We start from the raw sequence: 12,213 nt of genomic DNA on the forward strand, positions 1-12,213 counted from the left end.
CAGGGAAAGATAATGCACTGTAGCATGACAGAGCTGAAAAGATTTTTGAAAAAAAAAAGCATATGAATTGCTCCAAAGAGGCTTTGAGAGGAGGTGCCATCCAATTATTTATTCCCCTTGTGAACCACTAAGACTACTATAATGTGCACCGCTCAAAAACTGGAGGAACATGGTTGAAATGCCAAATTTTGGTCTTAACATTACATTCAAGATTACATACTGTAAATCTAATGCATCTTGGAGGAGGACAAAAAATAATTACCAAGAATCCTTGCAGTATGATTACAAATGGAAATATTTAACATCTGTAATAGGCTACAACATCTCAAATACAATCTCGTGTACCTCCTCTCATTCTCCTGGAGGAACAAAATGATTTTGCATTCTTAGAAGAGAGTGGATTGAGACACCAATGATGTCAATAAGCTCTTCTAATTGTAAGCTAATATCTGCAGATTTCCCATGTTAATCGTTATACTGTTTGTAGTCACACTTAATTTTCTGGTACAACATACTTTAAACAGTTTTGATATTTCTTATTCTCACAATACTTAGTATTTTCAGTGCTCAAAAATAATTTGTTATAAGCTACTTACTTATAAGCTATGTTACTTACATTCTTGGCATCTTTAGGGCTATGGTTCTTTGACTTCTTTAAGAGGTTTATGGATTCAGTCTAATTGTCATCACAAACACAGTAGCCTTGACCACAGGTTTTCATAATATGCCAGCAAGGATGAAGAAGGCGTGAAAAGTTCTTTCGCTCAGAGCAATTTGAAGAGCAAAAAATCCTGGAGGAATAAAACTGCTTTTGCATTCTCAGAAGAGAGTGGATTGAAACACCAATGATTGTGTTCCCTTGTGGTTTACAGCTCCTTTTTTTGTAGCTTTTGTGTCTTATGACATTCAAATGGTATGTATGCTAGTCATGTAAGAACACAGCCATGAGCTAAACAAGACTGATGGAGTAGTGTATCAAAGTAGAGATGTTAATGATTAACCTTTTAACTGTTAACCGACAACGAGGATTTTGACTGACTGCCAGTTTCCGTTTTGTTAACCTGTTGATTGTTTTTGATCATTAATTAGCCTAGAGTGGGGGAGGAGGTTTTCTTTATAGCGCTCTGGTGTGGTCAGTTTGGGAACTTGCATACAAGTTAAAAGGTATCAGAAGTGTATTACTACACAGCACACTGTCCAACTTATACAGAAGAGCAATTCTCCAACAGCAGTTCTTGCTCTTCCTTGTGCGTCTGCATGTAAGTGTCAGGCCCTTCCTACTGAATAAAATCTAGTGCTCTGGTATCTGCCAACTCACATAAGCCCTATTGTATGAAACACCTGGTCGCTGTAGAACGCATTCTTTATGAATTTAGTTCTTTTCCGTAGAGGTGCCAGGATCTAGGGCTTAACCTTGGCGATTATGTTTTTTAACCTTCAGCTAAAATCTTATGAGTCATGGCACAACACCACAGTTTTCTACTTTGTCAAACGCTTAGCCGATTTATCTCCAATGTGATAGAAGTGATAAGTGTTTGTGATAGAATTATCAGCCACTGGGATTCAAGTGCAACAAGTCAGAGCATGAACCCATGTTACATGGAATGCATACAAGACTTCATTGGCAAAGAGTGTAGCTATCACCTTATTTCTCGTCAGTGGTTAGGCTTACAATATATTGCACCTTTCAGAGCTAAAAGCTGAAAGAATATTAAACATTGCTAACTTGTCAATGACTAATACATATTCTTATAAAGGACATGTCAAGATATGTTACAGAAATCATTGTAAGACAAGCCAAAATGCTAAAATAATCAATTAACGGTATGAGCAAACTCTAAATCTTTTTAAGTGTTTTTGTTAAACTTTTGCTTTAATTTGTTGTTGCTATAAGCTCATGTTACTTACATTCTTGGCATCTTTAGGGTTGTGGCTCTTTGACTTCTTTAAGAGGTTTATGGATTCAGTCTAATTGTCATCACAAACACAGCAGCCTTGACCACGGGTTTTTTGTAACATGCCGGCGAGGATGAAGAAGGCGTGAAAAGTTCTTTCACTCAGAGCAATTTTGCCATTATTCTTCATCCAAGATATTACAGCAAGCGCGTTTCACGGTTCAGTCTCTTAATTGAGGAAAATGAAAGGAATCTGAAGTTCAAATTCAACTTCCATTATACAGGCCTGACGTTGCCATGGTAACCTCCTTTTCTTAGTACTCTGATGTAAACCCTGCTTTTAAGCAATGAAAATCTGTGGGTTGTATTCAAGTGGTTACAACTATTTTTTTTTTTTTTCTAAGAAACTAAAATAACAAAAATGTCAGCAACCCTTTTATTTTATTGCAGCATTGTGGCAATAAGAGAGATCAACAAAGATCAAAAACAAATGCAAAGAATTGGCTGTAGTTTGTCTCTGAAGAAGAGGAAAACATTGTAGACACCGAGCAACCAATGACCTTTGATGGTCCATGACTTGCTGTGGGCAGAGGGAGTCAATGAACAAGTCTAAGGAAGGCTCAAACAAGCTTGAGCAGTCACGTTAAAAAGTAAATAAAAAAAAAAAAAAATAAATAAATAAATAAGACATCTACAACTGATCAAATAGGCTATATATAAATTAGCTGTTACCATGGACACCTGTATGTATCCTCAGTAATTAATTGGCAGCCAGTAGATGTGTTGTGTCAAATCTTTTCAAGGATCGCACCGCAGTCTCCAAATAAGAAACCCCCCCCCCCCCCCCCCCCCCCCCCCCCCGAGAAAAGAAAACTCCCACTGATATGAGCGTCAGATGGGACAATTAGCTAGTTAGTTTATGACGACTGGTAGGAAGTCTCCGGTCTTTTGATTATTTGCCTGATGCTGACATTGCTCTTCCTCCCTCAGATCACACCAGATTCCCCTTGAAGCCGAGCTGTAGTCTTCACAGCAGGAAGCCGTAACAGGACGGTTGTTAACTAGGTGCTTTTCGTTTAAGGGAATGTTCATTACAGGGATAAAGATAATATGGCAAAAATTCAATGTCAGTTTGGGTCATTGCAGGCAGAATGTTTGAACCTGTGTTCTAGGCTGGTTGGAGAATACTCTCATGCTTGAAGTTACATTTCTCTGTACAGGTGAAGTGGGAGATTGGTGCAAACTTTCACACCTCTCTCACTCAACTCTCTCCCTGAGGTGTCCTCTAAAGCTGTGATTACTCCAGAAACCCCGTCAGTGACGAAGTACTGGCACACAAATTCTATGACATTCAATTCTAGCGAGAGATACACACACACACACACACACACACACACACAAAGAGAGAGAGAGAGAGAGAGAGTTGAGGGTAGCTATCTGGAAGCACAACATCCAGAAGATAAAAAAAAGAAAAAAGAAAAAAAACGACTTTGTGGTGCTCTGTAAGAGAAGAAGTAGATCCTTTTGCTGCAGGTTCTCATTTAAGATACAGTTCTTTGCTCTCTGGGCAAGTCTGATGAATCATCAAAGCATTCTGGAGGGAGGTTTTGGTTTACCACAGGTGCTGATCATGGATCGAGTAATGACTTGCTGAGATGAATTTCCCCAAAAGCAGTGTGGGACTAAGAGTTTTGTGAAGTTCATTGTGAGATCACTCATTAACATAGCAAATTTTTATGTTTACTTCTTAGTTTACATGCTTTCAGCTCAGGTATCAACCATTAAATATCAACCATTTCCCAAGACTTAACATCCGTACCTTAGACTGTAGAGACTGATGACCAAGCACATATTACGTGCATGTTTAGAGATTCACTCTGAACATTTCAAAATATTTAAGGTAAGATATTACATATTCTGTTTCTATTGCCAGTGTAGGAGATGTGTTGTTGATTTCCCCTTTGTGTACCTTCCTTACCTTCATAAATACTGGTGATAAATTGCACTAAGCAACAAGAGCTATTTGAAAAACAACAAAGAATATTAAGTATGGCACCAATACACAGGTACTGTCTTTCATGCAGCTGTACCAGCAAGTCTATAACCTGCTATAACCTGTTAATGAATAATGACAATATCACTTAAAAATACCATGTTCATTGAGCTGAAACAGTGTTTCCTCTCAACCTGATGGAGATGTGTTTGATAAGAGAAATACGCCAGAATTTTGCCATATGCACCTGGAGGCACTGGAAATAGATGGCACCAAAACTGGTTTGTATGTAATGTGGCACATTTCACGTGTCATAGGTGCAACAGATAGCGTGCTGATCTCAGTACATCCTCTCAGCCACTAGCATCCCTTGTACACCTGTTGTGAAGGGCAGTCTGCTCTGAATGTGCGAGTGATTTGTAATCTTCAGGGACTGCTCAGAGACTTGTTCGCTAAGTGGCCAGGGATCATCCATGCACGTCACCTTCATCTGGTAAAGTTCACATGTGTGTCTAAGAAAAAAAAAAAAAAAAAAAAAAAAATATATATATATATATATATATATATATATATGTATATATATATATATATATATATATTTATTCTATTTTAGAGATGACTGCCAGCAGAGTGATGGTGGGTATCCTCTCCGACAATATCTGCTTACCCTCTAGACTATTCTTGAGCAACCATGCAATGGCTTACATAGATTTGCAGATTTGCATTGCTGCATTGTGATAGTAATGCTTGCAAAGCTTAACAGTGTCATAGCAAAATCTGAGGTGTACAGGTAGAAGAACTTCAGTGTACAGGTGGAAGGACCTCCGTGAACTCACTGAGCACCATAGCAGAACTAAAAGGTCCCAAACAACTGACCTGTCTATTTTCTTATTACAGGAGGAACCTCTCTGTCCTCAGAACAAAGCAGCCGATGTCATGCACAGAGATGACGATCATATGCTACCTGCATTGAGCTTTTCTCAATTTATACTTTTTTTTTTTTATTCTTATTTTTGAAATCTGATCACTAGTAACAAGGACCATGGCTGGAACTCTGGACTAGAGAACATTATGTTCATTTTATCCCTCTGTAAGCTACCCTTTTTTGTTGCTGTTTGTTTGTTTTTTAATTCAACTTAGCACTCTCATTTCCAGCGGTAGAGTGTTGACCTATTACTCTGTCATTACACTTTGTTATGAAATAAATCATTATGTTTTGCACTGCATCCCCGATGCTTGTTGCCTTACTTGTATACAGCTCAGGAACGTCTTTTAAAAGGTTGTACCCACACCGGTGATAAAGTTAATTTGAAATGTCTTAAATATGGAAATAAGATATTCTTGAAACTGCTTTATACCCACTTTTGTTGGCTTTTAAACTGAATGAATTACCTCCTGCACTATGAAAATATTCTATTAAAAAACATCCCTATACTGCTCTGGAAATAATTTGCAACTTAAAAAAAAAAAAAAAAATCATTCACAATGAACAGCTATAGACATTTTACTGTCATAACAGAATTTAACATATCAGTTCTGAGAGTTCAAGATAAGATAAAGACATTCTGAACGACATCTAAAACACAGTCAATTTAAATAATCAAACTATTATGTGTAATCTGACACATTCAAGACAATTACATGAAGTGCACTTATTAGACTAGGTGGGTTGAGACAGTGCAGGACACACAAAACACACTTGCTAAGAGTCAAACAAGAAAAAAGGGATAAATGCATATAGAAAAAGCTCTTGTAAAACCCTTGATTACTGGAAAAGTCACTGACTTTTCTAAAGTTGTTACTGAAGTGCTTAACTGACCATTAGATCTTCCAACATATACGATGTCTTTGTATCCAAACAGCCATACCATAAACATACAAACATAAATGTTATGGCCTACTGAAGTATTTAGGCCCTTGATTCAGTCATCAAATGAAGGCAGGGAAGAAGAAGAAGAATGAGAGAAAAGAAGTTTTAATGGTGCGAAGTTTGAAGAGGAGAGTTTGCTGGTTTGGATGCTATTTAATGGTTTCAAGGGCCTGTTTGAATGCCTCACGGAACTGTATTTGGATGTAACTGTGTAATTTAATCAGTTATTGGTCAGTGTTTCTTATAGGATGGTTTGGGAGAAAGTAACAACATCAGTTCATTTTTCCTCTTCATCAGGGTGTGTAGCATGTTTGTCGGCACACAGAGCTCTTCAACTGTGTAAACTTGAAAATAGCAACACTATTAACACCAAGACACTTAATGAACAAGCCTCAGGCCACAGCTTACTGAGGTGGTTCAGCAGAATAAAAATCAGGTTATTTTCTCAGAGATGGTGTTTTGATGAGAAATGAAAGGACAATTAAAAATGTCTATGATTATTCCAGTTATGAATGATATAAATCTCCCTGGGTTACTCCACTGATCTGCTTTGTTTGGTTATTGCATTTTCTTCTATCCATTCTTTATATTTTTACAGACTAGCACTTCAGAGTTGGCAAACAGTCACATTTCCTGTCTTTATAGCCTCAATTTTGATCAGGCACACTGGATAGCTAACAGTTACTTTAACATAGGTTTTGCATCAGCACAGATTAGCCATTAGCCAAAATTTAGATATAACCTACAACCTACAACAATAACTCCCTTTTTCTGTTGATTGTTCATTTTTATTTTGTTTTGTTTTGTTCTGTTTTTACTTAGTGGAGAGAAGGAACCATGATACATCCTAGTTTCCTCTGGGGTGTTATTCTTAAGAAAAAAAAAAAAAAAGTACACAAAACAGCATCAACAAAGAAACAAAATTAAGGCAACTCAGCGTTCAACAACAGAAACGGAAAAGCCGATGTTAAAAATATTGTCTGGTTGCCCCCTATGTGGTCAGATGTTCTTTGCGAGCCTGAACTGAAGTTGCAGTTACTAATGAATGATGCATTAGAGCACATGTACAGCAGTTTCTTTATCCCATGCTAAATAGCTCAGAGCATTACAGACATAACTTTTAGTTATGATGATGAATAACTTTGTTTTGAGGCTAACATTAAAGAACTAAAATAGATATCTTCTCAAATTTTGCGTCTAACATCGACACTCAACAGGCTGTTTAACTGAGTTCATACACTACATTATCTTGTTAGGGTGTCTTTCCTCTTGGCTCTTGGCGATCTCTCATAGACTGAAGCTTTTCTCCTTTAAGCTCTATCCTCTCTGTTTCAAACTGGAGCTTCTGTGTCTCAACAGCAATAATCTCCGGAATTCATCCGCTATTATTTTGGGCCTAACTCTCAGATGGTGGTGGACTAGGGCTTGTCTCCAAAAGGGCCCAGGGGAGGCTCTTCAGCTGCAGGATGGAGACTGGATAGAAACAGGTTGAGGGATAGGGGTTGGGTTGGGAGTTCAAGGGCCTCTCCCATTTGGACATCTACCTGCCCCAGTTATGCCTTGTGAGGCATCTTGTCCTATTATTCCTAAAATCTTTTCCTTCTCTGGGGTTAATGGTATCACCGTTAGAGAACCTCTACTTGGTCTTATCCTCTCTCTTTCTCTTTCCTCTCAGTTCAGCTTTCTTTTGCTTTGCAAGATCAGAGAAATCCAGTTAATCTATTTTGAAACTCTGTGCTATCAGTATGCACTGCCTGTTCTTGTCCTTTGAACTATGTTATTCCACTTTCCATTTTTTTCCACGGTCCAGCGTGGTCATCAGGATCACCAGGACAATTCTCAGTGGGTCACTGTAGCCATGGGCCAAAATGGACTGGGCCAGCAGTGGGATAAAACACCAATGGTGCATTATCGTGTCATCGTGCAACATATCTTTTGACTTCAGAGACTCTCGTGAGTCAGTCTCGGGTCACGTCAACCACCTAACTAATAAAAACCTGTTGAGCTATAGAAAGTTTAAAAAAAAAAGAATAAATACTATAATAAAATAATGAAATAGTAAAAAGGTGTTTGAAAATAAAGGTATTAAACATCCCTTGAAGCTGAAACAGCCAAATGTATAAAAATCAAATTATTTCGTGCTCACCGGCAGGGAAATTAAACTCTGTGAGAGGATGGAATAGCAGTCCATCACACAGGATACTTCACAGATTACCACAAGGAATAGTGCCACAACCTTTCCTATATAATGTCTTTGTATTTCCTTCTTTCTTATCCAGAGTGACCATACAGACTTAATCAAAGTAAGACGATGTTGCCATTGTTTATCTTCTGGCTAATCACATTTAAGGTCACTTGATTTGCTTGTTGTGGAATTCCTTTTCGTTCGCAGTGTTACCTATTTGTTAGTCTTTGAGGAAACCAACGTAATTGTTATCCACAACTGCACTCGGATTAGGTACATTTGCATTTACATGTCATTACAGGTCATGAATAAGGTTGTGCTCTGCCGACCTGCGACCACCACAAAATACATTTTGTTTGTGATAGTCAGACCCAGCCCTCCCCTCCTTCTCTCAAAAGGACACTCCAGGGTCAGAGGGCTTAGTGAGGAGACAGAGATCCATGTTTTTACAATAGTTATGGAATCCATGCAGTCTCCATGATGGTTGTCTATGCTGATGCATTATCAGTTAGAAAAAAAAATGGGTATGGATGTGCACATGCGTGTTTGTATGTGTTTGTGTGCATCAGAATATCATGATTTCTTTCCTTGTTAAGAGGCCTGTCATATATACAGTGCCTCTATATTCAGATTCTTATTATGCATGCACACAATTATGAGAATTAAATTTGCATGAAATTACAACACAGTGTTGTAGAATCTCATCCATTTCAGAGAATAAATTACTTCAATGACTTCCTAAAGCTGAGCCATTTTTTTGGGTCAGTGGGTGGGATCAGTTTTGTAACCTGATCTTGCTCTGATATGTTATTATGAAAAAGAACTGAAAGTGAGGTCAAATCAGGGGTCAGTCTTTAAACAAACTATTGTTGTGATAAAACAGTTGTTCATTTTACATCTATATTTATGACTATTTTATAAATGTATTATGAGTTAGATATACAGCAAATGTTTCCCCTGTATGGACCATAAAGGGCAATGAGAATCAAAGGACCAACTAATCTCTGAAAACATCTCACCATTTGTGTACATTCAAAAGACATTTGATGGTCATAAAATGTAAGTGTCTTGTTAAGTGTGGAATGATGTGCTTGCTCTTGGGGTTGTTGGATTGAAACCCAGTTTCTGGAAGACATTACTTATGAAGATATTCGTATCTCATCCGCAGATTCTAGATATCGCACCACTTTGGTGGACACCCATAATGATTGAGCCCGGATCTTTACAAGCACATTACAAGCTTTCTGATTTGCTGACAGCAATGTGCTTATCACCTAGATTACCTTCAGCTGTAATCCATTTAACTCAATCCTGTGTTAATTCATTATTGACAAGGAGGAGGAGTAATTTCAATTTTAATTGTTATAATGAAGTTCCTCTCCTATCGCTTGTGGTGCACCGTAAATGAACAAGATATGCATGACTTCACTGTTCCAAGAAAGAGGCATACAAACATCTGATGCATTGTTGATGCTTCTTGTTCCAAAACATAACTTGCTTCTGGGGTAATTGCGGCCCCCTAGAATGAGGGCTAGGACTTAGCAGATGTATTGGGCCCGGCGTGATAGGGATCTGCCAAAGACTGCAAGCAGAAACATCTGCCACCTCATTAGTAGCAGAGGGAGGAAAGGCAGGAGGAGGAAACAAGTGTTCCAAAAGAAAGCATCTAACTCGAGCATTGACTGCATTTGCCCAATTTGTGAGTGCACATACAATAATACACAGTGACGCAAGAGTATGCCATTAACCTCTTCCTGTTTTTTTTGTTTGTTTTTTTTTTTTGTTTTTTTTTGTTTTTTTTTTTTGGTTTTCTTTTTTGAGCAAAGCTAATTTATTTCGTTTGAAATACATATGCTTGGTTCACTTTTGTGGTTCCTGACTGCTGTTCTCTTGCAGCCGTACTGCATTGTCACTTGGCACAGAGGACAATAAACATGTAACTCTTTATCATTAGGCCACCATCGCTCTCCTGCCTAGCTTTGAACATGATGTTACTGCTTTCATATAGATGTGATACATAAAAATTTTAAACCCATATACCACGATGCTGATGTTTACAACAGATATGAGACCATATTTATTAATTCTGCCCTTTTTCATTGATCTTGCCGCTCCTAACGAAGTCCATCACCTAGGCTAATTTTAAACAGGCAAAATAGTTGAATAGGGCATAGCTGTGATTGGCTGTTGTAGCAATGATTTAAATCAAACTGCATGATCAACATGAAAGGAAAGATATGCAGCATATGCAGGTTTGCAAAATGCAACATATTTTATACATACTTCGGCCTGGGATAAAGGTGTTTCATTGTACGAAGAAGTGTTTTGTCTCCCAGATGAAGTGGGAGTAAGTGGACGTAAAAGTGCATTGGTTTGCGCAGTGGCATCTGTTTCAGAAATGTTCTGGCTTCTCAAAGCTCTTAGCTAAAGGCAAGGGAAAGTAACCCATCCTTCTGCATAGCTGCAGAGAATGAATTGTGTTGGTTGTTGCTCTAACCCAACACACCACACACTGTTGCTGGAACATTTATCAGGACCATCACCAGCTTAATTAGGTGTGTGAATCAGTTTCCGGTGAATGTGTTACTGCACTGGAGGAGGTCAATGCTTTGGATGTGGTGGGAATGATTCGCAGTCTCTCTTTCACAAACTATGTCCTCAATAAAACTGGGGTATACCATGGATAATGCAAAACATTAATATTTACAGGTGGCATAGAGTTAAATTAGATAAAGAGAAAAATAACTGAACAATTTATAAGAAAAAAAAAAGAAATATCAGTGGAACCATTTGTTTAAATGCTAAATTGATATGAAAAAAAGAAAGAAAAATGATTCACTGAATACTGAAAGAGAAATGATTCAGCAATAGCACTGGGCCTGAGAAAACTGAATTACAATAATAAGCAGCTTGCTTTAGTTAATGAATATGTGAGACAGTACAGAATGTGCTCTGTATTCTGTGTGCCATGCTGAGAGTGCTTGGAAAAATGCTTTGAAATAGGTCTGTTCAAGAAACAAATGCTTACTTTGGTGCAGCAATTTTTTGGGGGGTCCATTCAGAATGTTCAGCTTCGTGTCGACTGTCTACAAACCCGAAATCCAGATGGCTACACTTCCAATACAGGTGGCAAGGACTAATTAATCAGAGCTGAGCAGAAATATGTGAAAGCAAGACAAAGTCACACTAATAATTCATAGATAAGATTATGTTTGAGCAGGGTCTACCTGGACAAAGGCAGGTAGCTCTCCTTCTGTGGACAAAGGCAAGTAACTCTCCATCTAAGGTCTTGTACGACAAATGTATTCAAATGCACTTAATTATACTAGTAAAACCCTGACGACCATCTGAGTGGCAGTCTGGTGAACTGGTTTAAGGTTGAAGAAACGACAGCAAATGCTTTGCCTAGAGGAAGTAGACTAACTTCCTGTATAAAAATTGATAAGAATGCCTGCAAGCGACACAGAGTGAAGCCAGACACTAAAATAAGCTATGACATCTCTGCAACTTGGTGCTTCACCAACACTGAGAGTAAAAGTGAGTGCATTGAATTTTAATCAGTTCCCTCTTACCTCGGCACTCTGCATGTAAACACACAATCAGCTAATCACAAACCTTATAAGTCCTGTATGTCTTATATCACTCGCATAGAGTCAGCCACATTTGTATTTTATCTCTCGCTTAGTCACGCATCAAAAATATGAGTAAAAATGAGAATGTCATAACTTTGGAGCTGTAGGAAAAAAAAATCAATCTGTGGCAGAGAGAGAGAGAGAGAGAGAGAGAGAGAGAGAGAGAGACAGACAGACAGAAACCTATTAGTGCTGTGAGCTATCTTTAACATAAACACAACCTACAAACCTGGCTAATCATTCAGCTTCACCTTCATTCCCTTTTCGCATGTGTCTAGAAAGTGATATACACAACTGTTCAGGGTTTTTTCTTTTTCTTTTCTTTTTTTTTTACCTTCATTGTCACCGTGTTCTGACTCGTAGAGCGTGTCGGGCTTTGTCACGCTGCATGAACAATGACAGAATATGGAGTCAGAAGAGCTCAATCACAACATAAGGCTCTATCAAGCTTCTCAAACCTTCTTCGCAGTAGTCAGCAGCATAACATATGGCACTGAATTACCTCTGCTAGTGGCCGCCATGAGTCAGCATTGACAGAGGTGAGAGCCTCAGGACGATGGATAGAAGGAAAGAGAAGCCTAATTTGGGCCGTGTATTGTCCATGAAGCCGGCGTATGAGCCAAATGGCCTTCATTAAG

The sequence above is a fragment of the Chanos chanos genome, chromosome 7 (genome assembly GCF_902362185.1).
Source record: "Chanos chanos chromosome 7, fChaCha1.1, whole genome shotgun sequence".
In the NCBI taxonomy this organism is placed as follows: domain Eukaryota; kingdom Metazoa; phylum Chordata; class Actinopteri; order Gonorynchiformes; family Chanidae; genus Chanos; species Chanos chanos.